Below are 23,736 nucleotides of genomic sequence, written 5' to 3' on the forward strand. Positions count from 1 at the left end.
GATCTCCTGTAAATGTCGATATGTCATGATGTTTGTGCTCTTACAGAATATGTCTTTCACTTCGCATTATATGCCGTATGTTAAAAGATGTTTACATACATTTAAAAAATGTTTACATACATTTAAAACGTTTTCATGCTTTGAAATCAATAAAAAGATTTTGAAAAAAAAAATAAAAATTATTGAGTTCCACAGGTTTCTCAATGGTGTGAATACATCTCAACAATTTACATTGGTACATTCTACTAGTGAAATGCAATTTTTGGATACTAAGGTACTGTTTTCGAATGGTACTTTTTGCACACAATTGTATGTCAAACCAACCGATAAAAATACAACCCTTCTATACAGCAGCTGTCATCCTAAAAAAATGATACGTTCTCTTCCGTACTTGCAGATGTTAAGAGAATTGTCTCTGACGATCTTGAATCTAGACACACACTTTAGATGACATGTTACATAAGTTTAAAAAATGTGGTTAAGCACTGATATCAGTCATATTATTAGACGACACTGGCCCGTTCTTGCTGGTTCCATTAAGGGAGTGCCTGAATTTGATTTTCCACCATTGTTTTCCTACAGAAAGTCCAAGAGCCTAAGGGCCCAATTTGTACGGGCTGATGTTGGGACAAAAAAAGCCCTCAGACAATCTACTTTGACACGTTCTGGACTTGGATGTTTTCCATGTCTTGATTGTGTCAATTGTAGATACATGTGTAAAGCCTCCTCTTTCATTCATCCATCTATGGGTGTTGTTTTCCCCATCCATTTTCATCTAACATGCATTTCTGATCATGTGGTATATGTACTATCTTGTCCTTGTAACACTTTATACGTTGGGGAAACATCTACAGACTTTAAGTCCAGATTGAACAATCACCGTTTAGGCATTAGACAAAAAAGATTGGATCTTCCAGTCTCTAAGCACTTTATGGATCTCAAGCACAAGGAAAGAGATCTCAAGTGCTGGATTGTAGATTATATACCAATGCCTAGGAGGGGTGGTAACAGGATTGCACTCCTAAAGAAAAAATAAATGTATTGGATTTATACCCTAAACTCCATGAAACCACAAGGCCTCAATGTGGATTTTAATTTAGGACAGGTATTTGGTCGATAGCTTGCCCTTACCCATTCTAGGTCTACTCTATGCTCTGCCCTGTGATAGGTAGTAATGTAATTTTTATTCTGTTATTTACAGAAATGTACAGATATTAATTATGTGAATAAATACTTTTCTTTTTTTTTCACCACACCAGAGTGCTGCTCTACTTTTTATTCCTATATACAGGAAGTGCAGAATTATTAGGCAAGTTGTATTTTTGAGGATTCATTTTATTATTGAACAACAACCATGTTCTCAATGAACCCAAAAAACTCATTAATATCAAAGCTGAATATTTTTGGAAGTAGTTTTTAGTTTGTTTTTAGTTTTAGCTATTTTAGGGGGATATCTGTGTGTGCAGGTGACTATTACTGTGCATAATTATTAGGCAACTTAACAAAAAACAAATATATACCCATTTCAATTATTTATTTTTACCAGTGAAATCAATATAACATCTCAACATTCACAAATATACATTTCTGACATTCAAAAACAAAACAAAAACAAATCAGTGACCAATATAGCCACCTTTCTTTGCAAGGACACTCAAAAGCCTGCCATCCATGGATTCTGTCAGTGTTTTGATCTGTTCACCATCAACATTGTGTGCAGCAGCAACCACAGCCTCCCAGACACTGTTCAGAGAGGTGTACTGTTTTCCCAACTTGTAAATCTCACATTTGATGATGGACCACAGGTTCTCAATGGGGTTCAGATCAGGTGAACAAGGAGGCCATGTCATTAGATTTTCTTCTTTTATACCCTTTCTTGCCAGCCACGCTGTGAAGTACTTGGACGCGTGTGATGGAGCATTGTCCTGCATGAAAATCATTTTTCTTGAAGGATGCAGACTTCTTCCTGTACCACTGCTTGAAGAAGGTGTCTTCCAGAAACTGGCAGTAGGACTGGGAGTTGAGCTTGACTCCATCCTCAACCCGAAAAGGCCCCACAAGCTCATCTTTGATGATACCAGCCCAAACCAGTACTCCACCTCCACCTTGCTGGCATCTGAGTCGGACTGGATCTCTCTGCCCTTTACCAATCCAGCCACAGGCCCATCCATCTGGCCCATCAAGACTCACTCTCATTTCATCAGTCCATAAAACCTTAGAAAAATCAGTCTTGAGATATTTCTTGGCCCAGTCTTGACGTTTCAGCTTGTGTGTCTTGTTCAGTGGTGGTCGTCTTTCAGCCTTTCTTACCTTGGCCATATCTCTAAGTATTGCACACCTTGTGCTTTTGGGCACTCCAGTGATGTTGCAGCTCTGAAATATGGCCAAACTGGTGGCAAGTGGCATCTTGGCAGCTGCACGCTTGACTTTTCTCAGTTCATGGGCAGTTATTTTGCGCCTTGGTTTTTCCACACGCTTCTTGCGACCCTGTTGACTATTTTGAATGAAACGCTTGATTGTTCGATGATCACGCTTCAGAAGCTTTGCAATTTTAAGAGTGCTGCATCCCTCTGCAAGATATCTCACTATTTTTGACTTTTCTGAGCCTGTCAAGTCCTTCTTTTGACCTATTTTGCCAAAGGAAAGGAAGTTGCCTAATAATTATGCACACCTAATATAGGGTGTTGATGTCATTAGACCACACCCCTTCTCATTACAGAGATGCACATCACCTAATATGCTTAATTGGTAGTAGGCTTTCGAGCCTATACAGCTTGGAGTAAGACAACATGCATAAAGAGGATGATGTGGTCAAAATACTCATTTGCCTAATAATTCTGCACGCAGTGTATATATATATATATATATATATATATATATATACAGTACAGACCAAAAGTTTGGACACACCTTCTCATTCAAAGTGTTTTCTTTATTTTCATGACTATGAAAATTATAGATTCCCACTGAAGGCATCAAAACTATGGCATCCACACATGTGGAATTATATACATAACAAACAAGTGTGAAACAACTGAAAATATGTCATATTCTAGGTTCTTCAAAGTAGCCACCTTTTGCTTTGATTACTGCTTTGCACACTCTTGGCATTCTCTAGATGAGCTTCAAGAGGTAGTCCCCTGAAATGGTTTTCACTTCACAGGTGTGACCTGTCAGGTTTAATAAGTGGGATTTCTTGCCTTATAAATGGGGTTGGAACCATCAGTTGCGTTGAGGAGAAGTCAGGTGGATACACAACTGATAGTCCTACTGAATAGACTGTTAGAATTTGTATTATGGCAAGAAAAAGCAGCTAAGTAAAGAAAAACGAGTGGCCATCATTACTTTAAGAAATGAAGGTCAGTCAGTCAGCCGAAAAATTCGGAAAACTTTGAAAGTAAGGGCTATTTGACCATGAAGGAGAGTGATGGGGTGCTGCGCCAGATGACCTGGCCTCCACAGTCACCGGACCTGAACCCAATCGAGATGGTTTGGGGTGAGCTGGACCGCAGAGTGAAGACAAAAGGGCCAACAAGTGCTAAGCATCTCTGGGAACTCCTTCAAGACTGTTGGAAGACCATATCAGGGGATTACCTCTTGAAGCTCATCAAGAGAATGCCAAGAGTGTGCAAAGCAGTTCTCAAAGCAAAAGGTGGCTACTTTGAAGAACCTAGAATATTACAAATTTTCAGTTGTTTCACACTTGTTTGTTATGTATATAATTCCACATGTGTTAATTCATAGTTTTGATGCCTTCAGTGTGAATCTACAATTTTCATAGTCATGAAAATAAAGAAGACTCTTTGAATGAGAAGGTGTGTCCAAACTTTTGGTCTGTACTGTATAATATAGAGGAATAGGCATCCTCTTTAGAACTTAGCTCTCCCCGCCAACCCCCTGGTGCTTTTAATCAGAGTAACAATGGAGCTGGACACTCCGTGTTAGAGTAGGTCCCATCTGATGAGAAGCCACCTTGACATCTGGTAGATGGGCCCGACATATTTGTGATCAATTATGTGCGCTAAGAGCTTCTTCCACGTTTAATAGTAAGTATTGTAGTCATGTATTTGACGCTGTTCACACATTCTTAGTGCATTTAGTAGTGTGCTGCTCCTTTTTTTGTTTTTCTACATTGTTGCTTGATAGCTTGGACCTGCGATTGTCTCTGGAGGTGCTGCTCCGTTTTTTGGTTTTATATATATATATATATATATATACAGTTGCAAGAAAAAGTATGCAAACCTTTTGGAATGATATGGATTTCTGCACAAATTGGTCATAAAATGTGATCTGATCTTCATCTAAGTCACAACAATAGACAATCACAGTCTGCTTAAACTAATAACAGACAAAGAATTAAATGTTACCATGTTTTTATTGAACACACCATGTAAACATTCATAGTGTAAGTGGAAAAAGTATGTGAATCCCTAGACTAATGAAATCTCCAAGAGCTAATTGGAGTGAGGTGTCAGCCAACTGGATTCCAATCAATGAGATGAGATTGGAGGTGTTGGTTAGAGCCACCCTGTCCTATAAAAAACACACACCAGTTCTGGGTTTGCTTTTCACAAGAAGCATTGCCTGATGTGAATGATGCCTCGCACAAAATAGCTCTCAGAAGACCTACGATTAAGAATTGTTGACTTGCATAAAGCTGGAAAGGGTTATAAAAGTATCTCCAAAAGCCTTGCTGTTCAGCTGTCCACAGTAAGACAAATTGTCTATAAATGGAGAAAGTTCAGCACTGCTGCTACTCTCCCTAGGAGTGGCCGTCCTGTAAAGATGACTGCAAGAGCACAGCGCAGACTGCTCAATGAGGTTAAGAAGAATCCTAGAGTGTCAGCTAAAGACTTACACAAGTCTCTGGCATATGCTAACATCCCTGTTAGCGAATCTACTATACGTAAAACACTAAACAAGAATGGATTTCATGGGAGGATACCACAGAGGAAGCCACTGCTGTCCAAAAAAAAACATTGCTGCACGTTTACAGTTTGTACAAGAGCACCTGGATGTTCCACAGCAGTACTGGCAAAATATTCTGTGGACAGATGAAACCAAAGTTAAGTTGTTTGGAAGAAACACACAACACTATGTGTGGAGAAAAAGAGGCACAGCACACCAACATCAAAACCTCATCCCAACTGTGAAGTATGGTGGTGAGGGCATCATGGTTTGGGGCTGCTTTGCTGCATCAGGGCCTAGACGGATTGCTATCATCGAAGGAAAAATGAATTCCCAAGTTTATCAAGACATTTTGCAGGAGAACTTAAGGCCATCTGTCCACCAGCTGAAGCTCAACAGAAGATAGGTGTTGCAACAGGACAACGACCCAAAGCATAGAAGTGAATCAACAACAGAATGGCTTAAACAGAAGAAAATACGCCTTCCGGAGTGGCCCATTCAGAGTCCTGACCTCAACCCGATTGAGATGCTGTGACATGACCTCAAGAAAGCGATTCACACCAGACATCTTAAGAATATTGCTGAACTGAAATAGTTCTGTAAAGAGGATTGGTCAAGAATTACTTCTGACCGTTGTGCACGTCTGATCTGCAACTACAGGAAATGTTTGGTTGAAGTTATTGCTGTCAAAGGAGGTTCAACCAGTTATTAAATCCAAGGGTTCACATACTTTTTCCACCTGCACTGTGAATGTTTCCATGGTGTGTTCAATAAAAACATGGTAACATTTAATTCTTTGTGTGTTATTAGTTTAAGCAGACTGTGATTGTCGTTTGTTGTGACTTAGATGAAGATCAGATCACATTTTATGACCAATTTGTGCAGAAATCCATATCATTCCAAAGGGTTCACATACTTTTTCTTGCAACTGTATATATATATATATATATATATATATATATATATATATATATAAATTTAACACATTTTTCAACACATTTTTAAAGTCCCCCTAGGAGACTTGAATATGTGATCATCTGATCTCTTCTTGCATAGACTGCAATGATTGTGCATCATCTTTAGAAGAGGTTTCCTTCTGGGACGACATGCAGACCAATTTGATGCACTATGCGGCGTGTGGTCTGAGCACTGACAGGCTGACCCCCCCACCCCTTTAACCTTTGCAGCAATGCTGGCAGCACTTATACGTCTATTTTGAAAAGGCAACCTCTGGATAAGACATTGGGCATGTGCACTCCTTTGGTCGACCATGGCAAGGCCTGTTCTGAGTGGAACCTGTCTTGTTAAACCGCTGTATGGTCTTGGCCACCATGCTGCAGCTTTGTTTCAGGGTGTTGCCAATCTTCTTATAGCCTAGGCCAGTGATGGCTAACCTCCGGCACTCCAGATGTGGTGAAACTATGACTCCCAGCATGCTCTATTCATTTCTATGGAGTTTTAAGAACAGCCAAGCAAGTGTGTAACTTGGGAGTTATAGTTTTAACACAGCTGGAGTGCCGTAGGTTAGCCATCACAGGCCTAGGCCATTTTATGTAGAGCAACAATTCTTTTTTTCAGATCCTCAGAGAGTTATTTGCCTTGAGGTGCCATGTTGAACGTCCAGTAACCAGTATGAGAGAGTGTGAGATTTAACACACATTTAACACAGCTGCTCCCCATTCACACCTGAGACCCTGTAACACTAACGAGTCACATGACACTGGGGAAAGAAAAAGGCTAGTTGGGAACAATTTAGCCATTTTTACTCAGGGGTGTACTCACTTTTGTTGTCAGCAGTTTAGATATTAATGGCTGCCTGTTCAGTTATTTTGAGGGCACACCAAATTTGACTGTTATAAAAGCTGTACATTGACTACCGTATTTGCGCCCTAAAAGATGCACTTTTTCCCCCAAAAGTGGGGGGAAAATAGCACTGCGTCTTATGGGGCGAATGCTGCAATTTTACACTGATACATTGCTGCCACGCTGCTGCACAGCGCGGCCGGCGTGTATATCAGCAGGAGGGAGGAGGGACTGGGGGCCGGCATCTTGTTTTGTAATGGCAGCGGGGCCCAGTGCATCCATCACCGTCACCAAGCGTCTCCACTCTGTCCCATGGAAGCGTTTAGCTGTCCATCCCCCAAACACTGGAAAGAGGAAGTACCTCCCTACCCACCTGTGAGCCCTGGCCTTAAATGTTAGCATTTCAAAGTTGATGGCCTTTGAAATGCTGCCATTCCATCTGGTGGAGATGAAGAGTTTTAAAAACATTATGATGGCCGCTGTCCCACAGTACATGGTTCCCAGTCACCACTACTTTTCCAAGTGGGCCATCCCTGCCCTGCACGAACAAGTGGCGGAAAAAAATCAGGTGTGCGCTGTGCAATGCCATCAGAGGCAAGGTCCACATAACCACCAACATGTGGACCTGTAAGTATTTGCAGGGGCGTTATATCTCCTTAATTGCCTAGTGTGTAAATGTAGTTTGGTGCTCATCCTACTGCCAATGAGGATTGCTGAATGTTTCTCTGTGCCTCCTTTTGCCTTCACCTCCTACTCCACTTCTTCCTCCAGTTCCTCCTCTACCGTCTGCCAGGGGCGGGCTGGGATGGGGGGCAGGGAGGCAATTGCCCCCCAGGCCGCCCTAAAGTATGTTAAAAGCGGCCGTCTGCTGAGCACCAAAGGACCAGGAAGCGGTGAAATGACTTACGCACTACCGGTCTGGTCCTGGCATCTTCTCTCTGGGCTCCTGACAAGTTGTTAAGGACCTTTCCCACTCAGCCAATCAGTGACTGCAGCTGTGTCTTGTGTCAGGCCAGTGATTTCCTGCTGAGCCAATAACTGGCCTGACACATGACACAGCTGTGGCCACTGATTGGCTAAGTGGGTATCACGGCCTTTGGTGTGTGCCGTGACACTTTCGCCGTGCATGCTGGTTGCCGGTGGCAACTCGTTTATATGCATGTGTGTGTGCTTTCCCTTTAAGGATGTTTCCTTTCCCTGCTTTGGTGTGCACGGGGTTAAGGTGTGCTTGGTAGGTGTGGTGGGTGTGACTTCAGGCCTCCTTATATGTTGGTGTGGTGGTGCCTGAAGGTCAGTTTGATTTTGCTTCAGTCTGTGTAGGAGCTTTGCTCCCTGGCTGAATGATTATGTCTGTGTGAGCTATCCCTATTTGTTATTTTGTTTACCTTGCTCTGTCTGTTGTCCCCTCCGGTGTGTTTCTGTCATTCCTCTCCCCACCTGGTGTATGTAGTTATGGTGTGGGTTTTGCTTGGAGGTATGATTGTGGTATGTGGCTCCGGAAGGGGCGTGCTTTCCCGGAGGGGTTTAAGCGAAGACTAGACTGTGGGTTTTCCAGCTTGGAGCCCCCTTTCATCACGGCTGTGGCAGGTAAGTGTGGATAGCATTGTCATGTTGCTGTTACCTGCCGTACTGTTTAGCCCATGGTCTTGCATCCTGTTTGCTACTGGGCCTCTGGAGACACCATTCATCCGTGGTGTAGGATGAATGGGTGGTCTCTGCCCTGTCATTAGGCCTAGGGCTTTGCAGGGATAGGAGGGTCAAAGGTTGGTGAGCATGAGCCCCCTTACCTTCTGAGGCGGCTCATGCATTAGGAGTCTAGGTAGAGTTCAGGGTTGCACTAGGAGGTGACCTGCTCCCTGTTCCCTGCTATCCCCGCCATGACAGTGGGATAGGTCCTCAACAACTTGTCTGGAGCCCAGAGAGAAGATACTAGTACCACACAGAGGAGAAGGGGAGCTGCTGCAGACAGGTCCAGGTGAGCATAATGTTTTTTGCACAACTTTAATACAGGGGAGGGGGGAAATGTGACATGGGGGGGAGAAATGTGACATGGAGGGGGAGAAATGTGACATGGAGGGGGAGAAATGTGACATGGAGGGGGTGAAATGTGACATGGAGGGGGAGAAATGTGACATGGAGGCAGAGAAATGTGACATGGAGGGGGTGAAATGTGACATGGAGGGGGTGAAATGTGACATGGAGGGGAATAAATGTGACATGGAGGGGGAGAAATGTGACATGGGGGGTGAAATGTGACATGGGGGGGTGAAATGTGACATGGAGGGGGAGAAATGTGACATGGGGGGGTGATGTGACACGGGGGGAAATGTGACACAAAGGGGTTGATGTAAAAAGGAGGGGGTGATGTGACATGGAGGGGGAGAAATATCACATTTCTCCCCCTCTATGTCACATTTCTCCCCCCCCTCTGTGTCACATTTCTTCCCCCTCTGTGTCACATTTCTCCCCACTCCATGTCACATTTCTCCCCCCTCCATGTCACATTTCTCCCCCCTCTGTGTCACATTTCTCGCCCCTCCATGTCACAATTCTCATCCCACTCCATGTCACATTTCTCATCCCACCCCATATCACATTTCTCCCCCCTCCATGTCACATTTCTCCCCCCTCCATGTTACATCACCCCCTCCATGTTACATCACCCCCTCCTTTTTGTGTTGGCAAAAATTCTTACACCGACCCTGGCTGTCAGCTTTGCAGGGCTTCGCACAGGTGTAAGGCGCTCTGTGACATCACGCTGTGCGCAGCCTTCACAGCACAGCTGACAGCAGGAGGATGCAGATCGCGTTGGAGGAGAGGAGCTGCGGTGTCCAGGAGCAGGAGGGGTAAGTGTTTTATTTGATTTTATATTTATGAGGCTGATGGACACTTCTAGGGGCTTGTAAGGGAACTGGGGGCTGATGGAGAGGTTGCTGGGGCCTGAGAAGCTACTGGGGACAGCTGAGAGGCACTGGGGGCTGATGGAGAGGCTGCTGGGGGCTGAGAAGCTACTGGGTACTGAGAAGCTACTGGGGACTGATGGAGAGGCTGTTGGGGGAGAATGATTACTACTAGGAGGTATTATGCAGAGCTTTACTACTACTGGGAGCTATGGGGAACATGATTACTAGTATGGGCACTATAGGGGCATTATTACTACTAAGTGTGCTCTAGCAGATAATTATTTCTATTGGTGGGATTTTTGGGAGCAGTGTTACTTTGGGGGGCACCCTGGCATAGTATCAGCTTAGCACAATTATTTTTGGGGGACATTATCTTTATACTATTAGTGTCGGGCGCAGTTATTTTTTAGAGCACTGTGTGCCTATAATTGTTGAAGGGGGCACTATCTGTGTGGTAGTAGTATTTCCAGGGGGACTGTTTCTGAAGTATAGTATTGGGGGTGGCAGGAAAAGGTGCTCAGAAGATGTGAAGATGATGGAAATGTGGGAAACTAATGTCTGTTTGTCAATCTCTGCAGAGACGGGAGATGGCTGAAAAATCATGATGGCGGTCGGGTCTGAATGGAGAAGATAAAAAAAGAGAACGTCTACAACAAAGGTGACATCACTGGATGTAAGAGGTATGTGGCACTATGTAGGAGAGGAGATGCTCATGCTCCTCCCCCTGTGTAACGGGGTGCTGAAGGCGCACGCGGTCTCCCATCAGCTGCAGACCTGCTGCTTAGCTTCGGGAGCGAGGATCTGTGTTTGACCTCGTTCCCAGGGCTTTGCTAGCTGGGAGGCTCCCTGCTCCTAGGTCTGCCTTAAAAGCCGAGCTGATCAATCAGTGCTTGACTGGTCGGTCTGTCGGTCATGTGATGCTGGCCACGTCACATGACCCTCACTCCCCACTATTAATACAGGCAGCCTGCTGGCCACAGGTTGCCTGTTAATTTAGGTTCCTGGCGTTTGTTGGATACCTGTATACTTACCTGATCCTGTTCCCTGACGTTCCTTTGCCTGCTCCTCCTGTACTGCGCATCTCTCCTGGTATCCTGACCCCGGCTTCCACCTGACGATTCTTTGCGGACTCCTGTTGTACTTCGTTTCTCTCCTGGTATTTGACCTCGGCTTTTCCTGACTATTCTCTGCTCATTCCTTAGTACTGCGTAGCTCTCTAGGTATTGACCCGGTCCGTTCACTATCCGTTATTTATCTTGTCTGTCCTTCCCGTATCTTAAGTTAGGGACTGCCATCCAGTTGTCCCCTGTCATCAGGACTCGTGAGGCAAGTAGGCAGGGCCAGGGGTGAGGGTGGAGCTCAGTGGTCACTATCCTCCCCCCTGTGTGTGTGTGTACGTGACCATTACAGATTAACAGGCCCAATAACCACTGTATAATGAATCCTCTGGTGACCTTGACTGACCATGTCTCTAATCTGACGCAGATGGTGCAGGAGCTAGGGGGAAAACTCTGTTCTTTTGAGTTAGGGCAAGGTTCTTCCACTCCTCAGGCCTCCAGTCCGCATTATGAGCCCCAGATTAAGCTCCCAGAACCCTTTTCTGGAGACCGGAAGAAGTTTCTCTCTTTTAAGGAGAGTAGCAGACTTTACTTCCGTTTGCGCCCCGTGTCCTCTGGCCCCAAAAGACAACGCGTGAGCATTATCATTTCCCGAATACAGAGTGATCCCCAGGACTGGGCGTTCTCTTTACCTGCTGGCGCCAGTTGTTTAACTTCTGTGGAGGGGTTCTTTCAGGCCCTGGGTACCCTCTATGATAACCCAGACAGGGCTCTGGTAGCCGAGACGGCTCTAAAGGCACTGGTTCAGGGCAATCTACCTGCGGAGGATTATTGCACCCAATTCAGAAGGTGGTGTGTCCCCTCAGGATGGAACGAACCAGCCCTGAAGAGTCAGTTCAGGTCAGGTCTGTCTGATAATTTAAAGGATCTTCTGGTTAGTTATCAACTTCCAGAGACCTTAGAGGAGTTGATGACCCTTGTTGTCCGACTTGACCGACGGGTTAGAGAGAGACGACAGGAACGACAGTTCTCTTCCCAGATGGTGGTTCAGCCAGAGGCCTATCCCAGAGACAACGCTGAGGTCTCCACCGAGAAACCCATGCAGGTTGGCATGACCCGAGGGAATCTTCGCCGCAGACGTGGAGAATGCTTTTACTGTGGAGATCATGACCATTGGATCAACCAGTGTCCTAAGAAGGTCCTCTCTGTCAAGTCTCCTAAGGCAAGGCAACCTAAAGACCAGGTACACCCTGATTTTTCTAAATGTAAGCTTTTGCTACCCATTACAATTTCTCTGGGGGTAGATAAATGGCCGGATAAATGGCCTTTATTGATTCTAGCTCAGTGGCCAGCTTTATTGACTCTGAGTACGCTGTAAGATTGGGTAGTCCAATGTTTGCTTTACCAACTCCTATCCATGTCATGGCTATTGATGCTACTCCTCTTATTGGTGGTATGGTGAGCTCATGTACCTCAGAGATTTCTCTAACTGTGGGTGTGTGCCACTCAGAGAGATGTTCCCTTTTAGTCCTGGAGAACCTACCGGTTGAGGTGGTACTAGGGTTGCCTTGGCTCCGACTACATAACCCCACTATAGATTGGTCCAAGGGGGAGTTGGTGAGATGAGGGCCTAAGTGTGACTCGTGCTTGTCCGTGATACAGGCTGGGGTCTCAGTAAAGTCTGATACTTTACCCACTGTTGTTAGGGAATATTCTGATGTATTTTCATCACCAACCTCGGAGGTTCTACCCCCCCCCCCCCCCATAGACCTTATGATTGTACTATAGAGCTAGTAGAGGGGGCCAAGTTTCCTAAGGGGCGAATTTATAATCTTTCTAAGCCCGAACGCAAGGCCATGGAAGATTATATTAAGGGGAGCCTTGGTAAAGGGCATATTAGACCTTCTGTCTCCCCTATGGGAGCAGGGTTTTTCTTCGTTAAGAAAAAACATGGTGGTCTTAGGCCATGTATCGATTACCGGAGATTAAATAAAATCACTGTCCAGAATAGATACTCCCTCCCATTGATTCCGGATTTATTTAACCAGGTTCTGGGGGAAACCTGGTTTTCCAAGATTGACCTAAAAGGGGCATACAATCTAATCCAAATCAAGGAGGGAGACGAATGGAAGACGGCGTTCAATACTCCGGCAGGACACTTTAAATATCAGGTGATGCCTTTTGGACTCAGCAATGCCCCAGCTGTGTTCCAAAACTTTATGAACGATATTCTTAGGGAGTTCTTAGGTAAATTTGTTATTGTCTATCTTGACGACATTTTGATATTCTCTCCTGACTTCGAATCCCATGTGTCTCATGTAAAACAAGTATTAGAGGTGTTGAGGGAGAATCAGCTATCCGCTAAGCAAGAGAAATGTGTCTTTAATATACAGGAGATTCTGTTTCTAGGGCATGTTCTGACTCCTCAAGAGTCTACAAGATGGATCCTGGTAAAGTACTAGCAATTAAGGAATGGGTAAGACCTTCACCCTTAAAGGCCTTACAACGGTTCTAAGGTTTCGCCAATTACTATCGTAAATTTATTATGAATTTTTCTGTAATTGCTAAACCATTGACCGACCTTACTAAGAAAAGGGGCGGATTTGGAGAATTGGTCTACTGAGGCTATTTCTTCATTTGAAAAATTAAAAAAGGCATTCAGTAGCGCTCCCATTCTGATCCACCCATATCAGGTGAGACCTTTTATTGTGGAGGTGGATGCGTCCGAGGACGGCGCAGGAGCAGTCCTTTCACAAGGTCCTGCTGGCCTCACTATCCTGAGACCATGTGCCTACTTCTCCAGGAAATTCTCTCCCACGGAGAGAAACTACGACATAGGGAATAGAGAGCTGTTGGCCATTAAATGGGCATTTGAGGAGTGGAGGCATTTTCTGGAGGGGGCAAGGCATTGTATAACTGTTGTCACTGACCATAAAAACTTTATGTTTCTCGAGTCTGCTAAGAGGTTGAATCCCCGTCAAGCCAGATGGGCTCTGTTTTTTACTCGTAATGATTTTAACAATTACGTTCAGGCCGGGAAGTAAAAATGTGAAGGCGGACGCATTATCTCGGAGCTTCCATGCTTTTCAACCTACTGAGGTACCACCTGAATCCATCCTACTAGCAAAAATCTTCAAAGCAGCTCTAACCCAGGATATCTCAGTGTCACTGCCAGATCTCTGAGAAGTTCTGACAGACGTTCTTCAGTACCTCTTGCATGATGTTCTTTTGTTTTGGTTTCGTTTTGTCATCTCTCCTCCCTCTCCCAGCTGTCATCTATTAGCAGTGATTGCCTCCCTTTATATCCCCTCCCATACTGCTTCACTTTGCGGTTTATACCACTTCCTGGATTGTGCTCACTGCTAGATGCTGCAACTGCTGGTTCCTCAGATAAGTCTATTCCTTTATTTGTGTTTTCCTGTTGGCTTGATTCTAGGTGACCCTGACTCCCTCCGTATTGAGTGCAGGGAGCCGGTGGTCGTGTCCCCTGACTATTATAGAGTTTTCAGGTGTTACTCAGACTAGGTACGGGGGCATGAAACTTTCTATCATTAAGATCTTTGCATGGGCTGAGCAGTTAGGGAGAGCTCTAGGGCTTTTTGTAGGACTCACCCATATGTTCCTTAGTTTGGGATCAAGTCAGTTGGATCTTTATTTGTGACTTCTAGTTTTCTGCAACACCATCCGTGACACTCAGCTCGCATTAGGTCTGAACAACATCTGGCACCGGTAGCCACCCCAACAGATAAGTTGTTTGTTCCCGTACAATTTAGTCTCCAGCTGTTGGGTGAGTGTCACTATTCTGCCTTTTGTGGACATCCGGGTGTTGAGGGCACTAAGGATCTGGTTTCTAGATCTTATTGGTGGCCCACTCTAACTAGGGATGTCAAGTCCTACGTGTCAGCCTGTGAGGTTTGTGCCAGGTCCAAGACACCTAGGACTCTCCCTGCTAGTAACCTATGACCCCTACCCATTCCCAGTAGACCCTGGTCCCATATCTTGATGGATTTTATAACTGACCTACCGCCGGCTGAGTGTAAGACTGTGGTTTGGGTAGTGGTCGATAGGTTTAGCAAGATGGTCCATTTCATTCCCCTGTCTAAACTCCCGAATGCCACCTGGCGTTTATTTTTGTGAAAGAAATTGTTCGATTGCATGGTATCCCGGAAAATATTGGTTCTGACAGGGGTGTGCAGTTTGTGTCCAAATTCTGGACAGCCTTCTGTCAAAAATGTCAAATTTCATTGTCTTTTTTCCTCTGCCTACCACCCTGAGAGTAATGGGCAGACTGAACGCCTAAGGGCTCTTTCACACTTGCGTTGTCCGGATCCGTCGTGCACTCCATTTGCCGGAGGTGCCCTCCGGATCCGTAACAACGCAAGTGAACTGAAAGCATTTGAAGACGGATCAGTCTTCAAAATGCGTTCAGTGTTACTATGGCACCCAGGACGCTATTAAAGTCCTGGCTGCCATAGTAGTAGTGGGGAGCGGGGGAGCAGTATACTTACCGTCCGTGCGGCTCCCGGGGCGCTCCAGAATGACATCAGAGCGCCCCATGCGCATGGATCACATGATCCATGCGATTACGTCATCCATGCGTGTGGGGCGCCCTGACGTCACTCTGGAGCGCCCCGGGAGCCGCGCGGACGGTAAGTATACTGCTCCCCCGCTCCCCACTACTACTATGGCTCCCAGGACTTTAATAGCGTCCTGGGTGCCATAGTAACCATTCAGAAAAAGCTAAACGTCGGATCTGGTAATGCGCCGAAACGACATTTAGCTTAAGGCCGGATCCGGATTAATGCCTTTCAATGGGCATTAATTCCGGATCCGGCCTTGCGGCAAGTGTTCCGGATTTTTGATCGGAGCAAAAAGCGCAGCATGCTGCAGTATTTTCTCCGGCCAAAAAACGTTCCGTTCCGGAACTGAAGACATCCTGATGCATCCTGAACGGATTTCTCTCCATTCAGAATGCATGGGGATAATCCTGATCAAGATTCTTCCGGCATAGAGCCCCGACGACGGAACTCTATGCCGGAAGAAAAGAACGCAAGTGTGAAAGAGCCCTTAATCAGTCCGTGGAACAATTCTTGAGGTTTTATGTTGCTGATGACCAGCAATTATAGGTTACATTTCTTCCATTGGCTGAATTTGCTTTGAATAACCATGTCAATTTTTCTGCTGGGGTTTCACCTTTCTTTTGTAACCATGGTTTCCATCCCCGTTTTCATTCTGGGTCATCCGTCTCCTCCTCTAACCCTGAGGCGGATAGGCTCTCCTCTGAACTGTGCACAGTTTGGGCCCGGGTTCAATCGAACTTAGAAAAGGCTCAAAGTTCTCAGAAACTCAAGGCCGATAGGAGACGTTAAAGGGGGGTGAGTTTTCAGGTTGGGGATAAGGTATGGTTGTCCTCCAAGAATCTCTCTCTTAAGGTAGATTCTAAAAAGTTTGCTCCTCATTTTATTGGACCATATAAGATCACGGAGGTGATTATTCCCCAGCAAAATATGCATACAATGGAGGATGTCGGCGCGGTCCACATGCACCACAAAAGTGGTAGGACCCTCTGCCATGCTGAGTGACCGTGACGTGGTGCATGATGGGCTCCGATATTTTCCTGACAGGAATATATTGGCGAAAGTCTCAGCTTTTAATATCTGCATTTATGACTTGCCAGTATAGCCAGTGGCATATCCGTTTGGTGCATTCTCTCTCTGTGTTTCATATGATTATTTCCTACATTTTTGTGTAGGGTGCTTTTGTGGTGCATGTGGACCGCGCCGACATCCTCCATTGTATGCATATTTTGCTGGGGATAGTCGATTACTGCGGTCCACATGCGGTGGGGCTGCTCCCCCAATGAAAAACACGCCACAGTGTTAGGGGTTGAGCAGCTCCTCCAGAATTGCCACTATATTTCCGTGTTTTTGTCCGGTATCATTTAGGTTGGAGCTGCCCGAGTCATTCCACATTCATAATGTGTTCCATAAATCTCTACTTAAAAAATATTTTGAACCGGTAGTACCATCGAAAGCCTCGCCTCTGCCGGTTCTTGTTAATGATGCTGTCGAGTATGTGGTGTCTAAAATAGTGGATGTCAGGAAGGTGCGTAATTCCTTGCAGTACCTGATTCACTGGAAGGGGTATGGACCTGAAGAGAGATCTTGGGAACCTGCCAGGGAGGTTCATACTCCTAGACTTGTTCGAAAATTTCATTTAGAACACCCTGAAAGGCCATCGCCTGAAGTTTTGGGTCCGGTGGCCCCTCGTAAAAAAGGGGGTACTGTAACGGGGTGCCGAAGGCACACTCGGTCTCCCATCAGCCGCAGACCTGCTGTTTAGCTTCGGGAGTGAGGATCTGTGTTTGACCTCGCTCCCAGGGCAGCTTTGCTAGCTGGGAGGCTCCCTGCTCCTAGGTCTGCCTTGAGCGCCGAGCTGATCACTCGGTGCTTGACTGGTCGGTCTGTCGGTTATGTGATGCTGGCCACATCACATGACCCTCACTCCCCACTATAAATACAGGCAGCCTGCTGGCCACAGGTTGCCTGTTAATTTAGGTTCCTGGCGTCTGTTGGATACCTGTATACTTACCTGATCCTGTTCCCTGATGATCCTTCTGCCTGCTCCTCCTGTACTGCGCATCTCTCCTGGTATCCTGACCCCGGCTTCCACCTGACGATTCTTTGCGGACTCCTGTTGTACTTCGTTTCTCTCCTGGTATTTGACCTCGGCTTTTCCTGACTATTCTCTGCTCATTCCTTAGTACTGCGTAGCTCTCTAGGTATTGACCCGGTCCGTTCACTATCCGTTATTTGTCTTGTCTGTCCTTCCCGCACATATCTTAAGTTAGGGACTGCCGTCCAGTTGTCCCCTGTCATCAGGACTCGTGAGGCAAGTAGGCAGGGCCAGGGGTGAGGGTGGAGCGCAGTGGTCACTATCCTCCCTCCTGTGTGTGTGTGTGTACGTGACCGTTACACCCTGCCATTTGCAGAAGGAGGATTCAGAGCTGGGTGAGGATGGCCAAAGGGCGCAGCAGGCCATGGGCAGGTTGCAGATGGTGGGGGGGACCCCAGGCTTTGAGCAGGATCTGGGAGGGAGGACAGCGGAGGAGCTTCCTGGCTGTAACCTGCTGTTTATTGTATAATGTAAAGCAGGCCCACCCCTCTCCGTATGATGTGTAGAGACAGGCCTCAACAATAGAATAATGATGGGCGGGGCTAAAATTGGCTCTCCCCTGCCGCCTCCTCATCACGTCAGCACAAAACCTGCACCACCACCTTAAGTACAGCCAGGGGGAAATGACATCAGGCTGTTCTGAAATTCATACGTTTGGAGGAAAGACCCCACGCCACGCAGGAGCTGTGGGCAGGCATGGACGAAACAAAACAATAAATGGTTGGTGCTGCTAAGCCTCTGTTTCCGGGCACATGTGCTGAACTTGGTGGTGCAGAGGTTTCTGAAGAATTACCCCGATATGTCAGAGTTGGTGCAGAAAGTGAGGGCCGTCTGTGCTCGCTTTCGGCATTCTAACCCTACTGCTGCTTGCATTTCTGCTCACCGCCTCATATGAGATGTATCCACAAGGGGGAACTCCACCTTGCACATGCTGGAGAGACTGTGCGAGTAGCAGCAGGTGATAGTGGAGTTTCATGTGAAGCACACACAGGTGAGTCGCTCTGTGGAAAAGCACTATTTCAAGTGGGCCTTCATGCAGGATGTGTGTGCCATGTTGAGTTGCTTTGAGTACTCCACCAACATGGCCAGCGGTGATGACACCGTCATCAGCCTTACTATTCCACTTCCATGTCCCCTTGAAAAATGATTTAGGTGCTGATGGATGAGGATGTGACACAGGAGGAAGAGGAACACAGGTGGCTCAGAGGGTGGGTTCCTGCTCCAACAGTGGCCAGGTACCCATCTGTCCAGCCAGGGCACAGTTTTGAAGGATGATAATGAGGAGGAGGAGGATAACCGTTCAACGCAGGGTGGCACCCACATCAGCTCACGAGCATCACTGGAGAGACAGAAAATACACCTCCCACCAAGGACAGCTTGTCGTTGCATCTGGGCAGCCTGGCACACATGAGCGAATACATGCTGCAGTGCCTACGCAATGACTGCCAAGTTGCTCTCATTCTTACCAGATCTGATTACTGGGTGGCCACCCTGCTGGATCCCCGGTACAAGGACAATGTGCCGTCCTTACTTCCATAAATGGAACATGAATGGAAGATTCGCGAGTACAAGTGAACGCTGGTAGAGGTGCTACTGATGGCGTTCCCACCTGACAGTGGGGGCTCATTGGAAGCATGAGGCGGAGGAGGAGGAAGTCGCCAACGCAGTAGGGGCACCGTCAGCACCTCAGAAGGAAGGGTTAGCATGGGCGAAATGTGGAAAAAGCTTTGTCTGCATGCCACAATATCTGGCACCACCATCTGATATGGACCATCTTAGCATAAGGCAGCGGTTCAGCTACATGGTGGAACAGTATGTGTCCACACGTCTGCACGTATTGACTTATGGGTCTGCCCCATTTAACTTCTGGGTCTACAAATTGGACAAATGGCCTGAGCTTGCCCTTTATGCCCTGGAGGTGCTGGCCTGCCTGCGGCAAGTGTATTGTCGGAACGTGTGTTTAGCACAGCGGGGAAGGGGGGGGGATCATAGACAGATGCACCCGACTGTTCACAACCAACATGGACAAGTTCACGTTCATTAAAATGAAACAGGCATGGAACCCACAGACTTGTCCATACCTTGGCCAGAGTAGATAGATATACTGTCCGCACCCAGCCATTGTTATACTCCAGCGCAGTTTGTGCGGTCTCTTTGCTATTTCCCAATGTTTTGGGGCCTCCACAAAGCAAAAAACTAAAAATTAAATACAAAAATAAAGTAAAAATGATGGTGACCTCCCCTGCCTCTTCCGTCACGTCCACCTGAACCCCCACTTCCGCCTCCCCGCCTCAATCGCCACATCCACCTCCTCCTCCTTCACTCCGCCCTCCACCTCCTGGCTCAAGATTATTATGTCTTGTAATGTCAGAGTAGTAAAGTATACCAGGCGCACCTAGCCATTATTGTACTCCAGGGCCAGCTGCATTCTCTTTGCTTTTTCACAATGTTTTGGGGCCTCCAAAACAAAACAAAACAAAAAAAAAAAAGTGGTGACCTCCTCCGCCTCTCCCGCCTACTCCGCCTGCACCACCACTTACACCTCTTCCGCCTGCACCGCCACTTACGCCTCTTCCGCCTGCACCGCCACTTACACCTCTTCCGCCTGCACCGCCACTTACGCCTCTTCTGCCTGCACTGCCACATCCACCTCCTCAACTGGGACCTCCACCTCCAGGCTCCAGATTATTATGTCTTATATTGGCAGAGTAGAGAAGTATACCGGCCGCACCCAGCTATTGTTATACTCCAGCTCACTTTGTGCCTTCTGTTTGTCATCTCCCAATGTTTGGTGGTTGACAGTTACCAAACCCTCCCCCACCAAAAAAAAATCTAATAAAGAATTGTAATAAGATGACCCATTTTGCATCCATTCAACTAATGTGGGAGATGGAATACTTCTGTGGAGTGTGTCTGTGAAAGTTATGAATTTTTGCAAAAATTAGGAACACCTCCTTCATCCATCTGCAGCGTCCCACTACGTGTGTGTGGGCACTGCTTTAAAAGCACTTTTTACTTTATTAAAAGCACTAGGTTGTAATGTATAACTTTGCATTTGTGTATCTGCAAAATCCCTGTTAACAGGCTTATTAGGTGTAATTTATACATCCCGCCACTAGATGGGGATAAAGTTCAGGTCCTATATATATACCTAGGTCAGGCCTAGTGAGAGAGAGGAGTTGAGGAGGGGAGGCAGAGTAGTTGAAACCAGGATGTAGTTCAGAAGAGAGCAGATCTGAGGTAGTCAGATCAAGTTAGTGTGAGGAAAGATAGAGTGAAGACTTCGCAACACAGATTAGTGAGTGGAGCCAACTTCGCTAGGAGGTGTTTACTCAGATGATAGGTGCAGAAGAGCATTTTCCTTCTGTAGCTGGACTATAGACTTGCATCCCTGACCAGTAGGAGAAGAGTTTGCCTCCCTGTTCATCGGTGATAAGAGCCATTATTGAGGGCCACAGACACCTGTGCATGGTGGAGGTTTTATAGCTTCAGGCAACCACACCAACCTTCTAAGGGACAGTTTTCCTGTATACAAATATTCAGTTTGTAGGAAAAGACAAGGAATAGGATCCAAAGCATCTAAAGGAACCAGGTACACCTAACCCACTGCTCCAAAACCACAAAACCTGACAAGTCTACAACTGTGGATTTGCAGAATTACCTCTGTATCATCTAAAGACTAAATAATTGTACTGCTGCAACTGAAAGACATCTAAAGTAAAAGTTGTGAGTTGCATCTTACCACTGTCTACCTCATTATTACTACCTATGGTTGTATCACCATTAACGGTACTGGCGTCACGACAAAAAACATCAAGGGACTCAGCCGCAACAAGCACCCTAAGCACCCCTAACATCAAGGGCACCTCAACCACCATCTTGGCTGATGCTTCCTACCACAGAGCGTGCCCCGGAGGATTTCGTGCTGTCCACCTCAACACTGTGCTGCCAGCCCAGGGAGGCTATCTGCTAACCGTGAGTAAACTGATGAACTGTGTGTTATACTATTTGACCCCCTCATCGGTCCACCGTGCACCTCACGTGTTGCCCATGCGACTGGCTGGCTGCACATCTGACTGTTGTAGGAGAGAAAATTCTTTTAATATATGGTCCCCAGATAGGGGATATAGGAGATATTAAACTGAGAAGAAAAGATACTACAGGTCATTCCAGGAATTGTATTATCTGAAGCTGTCCCACTTGTTCCAGACCCCTCCACAGGGGCAGGAGAAAGAAGCAAGACATGGCCTTGCCTGCAGAGCCGTTTTCAGTCCTCAGAGTCCGGCAAACACAGATACATTCACTGACAATCCGAAGTAGAGAGGGTGTTAGCCCAGCGGTCCGTACCGGTGCTGCTGCCCCTAACCGAGGGCGAGAGCGCCGGGCTCCCTCTTTCCCTGCTGCCTTGCGCCGTGTTGACAAGTGTGGGCAGCAGATAGCTTAACTATGGTATATGTGTTCCATGCCAGAGTTTCCTTCCTGCTGGAAACTGGTACTGGTGTTTGAGCTTACATAGGTGTGTCTCTCTCCACCTATGATGCAGCACATGCATGCCCTCTGTCTCACCAGCCTATGGCTGGATTGCAGGAGGTATTTAAAGGTGATTCCTACCACAGGAAGATGCCTGTGCAACCTCATGGTTTTAGCTTGACTATCTCCAAGTGCTAAGGTGTCTCTCTCGTCTGCTTCACTGTGTACAGGATCTTGCTTATTGAACTCCTGAACTTTGCCTGTTTGCCACCTGCCCCTGATCTAGGATCTCGTTTATGGACTTTGTTTGTTTACCGCCTGCCTTTGACTTTGGACTTTGCTTACTGACTTCGATTGATTGCCGCCTGTCCAGACCCCGAACTTCCTGGCCACGCAAGTCCCCTCGGTGCTTGCACCTAGTACTCTGACCCCCTGGTCAGCTGCCACTGACTCGGGGACTGCACTGGAGTAGCCCCTAGCAACTACCCTAACGGCCCAAGCCTATGCTCACCATCTAAGTATCTAGTGAAGACCAGGTAGTGGCTTAGTTACGCCCCTCCAGAGTATGCCCAGTCAGTGGCGCAGTGGGTCCACACCTGCTTGCATAACAGTAGGTCAATGCGTAGAGTGGACAGAGCAAGCTCTGTTTCACTCTCTCTATCCTAAAAATCCATTAGATATATGGTCCCCAGATAGGGGACGTAGGAGATATTAAACTGAGAAGGAAAGATATTACAGGCAATCTCAGCAATTATATTATCTGCAGTTGTCCCACTTGTCCCAGCCTAAACCCCTCCAGAGGGACAGGAGAAAATAGAGAGACATGGCCTTTCCCGCATAGCCATTTGCAGGCCTCAGAGTTCGACAAACAAAGTCATATACACCGGCGATCCACAGTAGAGTAGGTCAATGCGTGGAGTGGACAAACAAGCTCTTTTCCACACTCCCTGTCCTAAAAATCCATTAGATATACGGTGCCCAGATAGGGGACGTAGGAGATATTAAACTGGGAATGAAAGATACTATAGGTGATCACACCATAAAAGCTGAGAACAGATAACCTGAAAATGGTTTGTCACCGAGGCCACCGTTCATCAAAGCAGAACCAGGAGGCGCTTTGACAAAACAGGGAGATCATCCGTCCGCTGGTCTGCCCTCACCAAAATGCTCCTCTTCAGGTTCCCAATCTGCATAACACCACCTGCTTTTGGCCACGCCTTTTCCTCACACATACGTCCTGTTGCTGAAGCGTGCCGTCTGTCTCGGCCCATCTTGGACAGACTCTCTACCCCTCTCCCCAGACATTGTTATACTCCAGCTCACTTTGTGAGTTCTCTTTGCCATTTAGTAATTCAGTAATGAATACAAAAAAAACAACAAATTAAAAATAAAATTTAAAATAAAATAAGTTTTTAATTTGGAACACCCCTTTTGCATCCGTTTAACTGATGTAGGAGAGGAAATAATTTAGTGTCTTTGGGCTCTTTCACACTTGCGTTGTTCTGTTCCGGCATAGAGTTCCGTCCTTGGCCTTAAGCTAAACGTCGTTTCGGCGCATTACCGGATCCGACGTTTAGCTTTTTCTGAATGGTTACCATGGCTGCCAGGAAAGTCCTGTTTGCCATGGTAAAGTGTAGTGGGGAGCGGGGGAGCAGTATCCTTACCGTCCGTGAGGCTCCCGGGGCGCTTCAGAGTGACGTAAGGGCGCCCCACGCGCATGGATGACGTGATCGCATGGATCACGTCATCCATGTGCATGGGGCGCTCTGACGTCATTCTGGAGCGCCCCGGAAGCCGCACGGACGGTAAGTATACTGCTCCCCCGCTCCCCACTACTACTATGGCAACCAGGACTTTAATAGCGTCCTGGCTGCCATAGTAACACTGAACGCATTTTGAAGACGGATCAGTCTTCAAAT

General features: G+C 46.6%; 1 non-coding gene and 1 pseudogene across 1 annotated transcript; both read right to left on the reverse strand.

The window, feature by feature from the left end:
* Positions 1-22,400: 22,400 nt before the first annotated feature.
* On the reverse strand, positions 22,401-22,569 carry LOC121002949 (annotated as a pseudogene).
* Positions 22,570-22,690: 121 nt separating this feature from the next.
* Positions 22,691-22,875, reverse strand: LOC121002940. Its single transcript, XR_005779356.1, has one exon. It is a non-coding gene; the product is annotated as a U2 spliceosomal RNA (small nuclear RNA).
* Between the last annotated feature and the right edge of the window lie 861 nt (positions 22,876-23,736).

This window comes from Bufo bufo, chromosome 5 (genome assembly GCF_905171765.1).
Source record: "Bufo bufo chromosome 5, aBufBuf1.1, whole genome shotgun sequence".
NCBI lineage: Eukaryota > Metazoa > Chordata > Amphibia > Anura > Bufonidae > Bufo > Bufo bufo.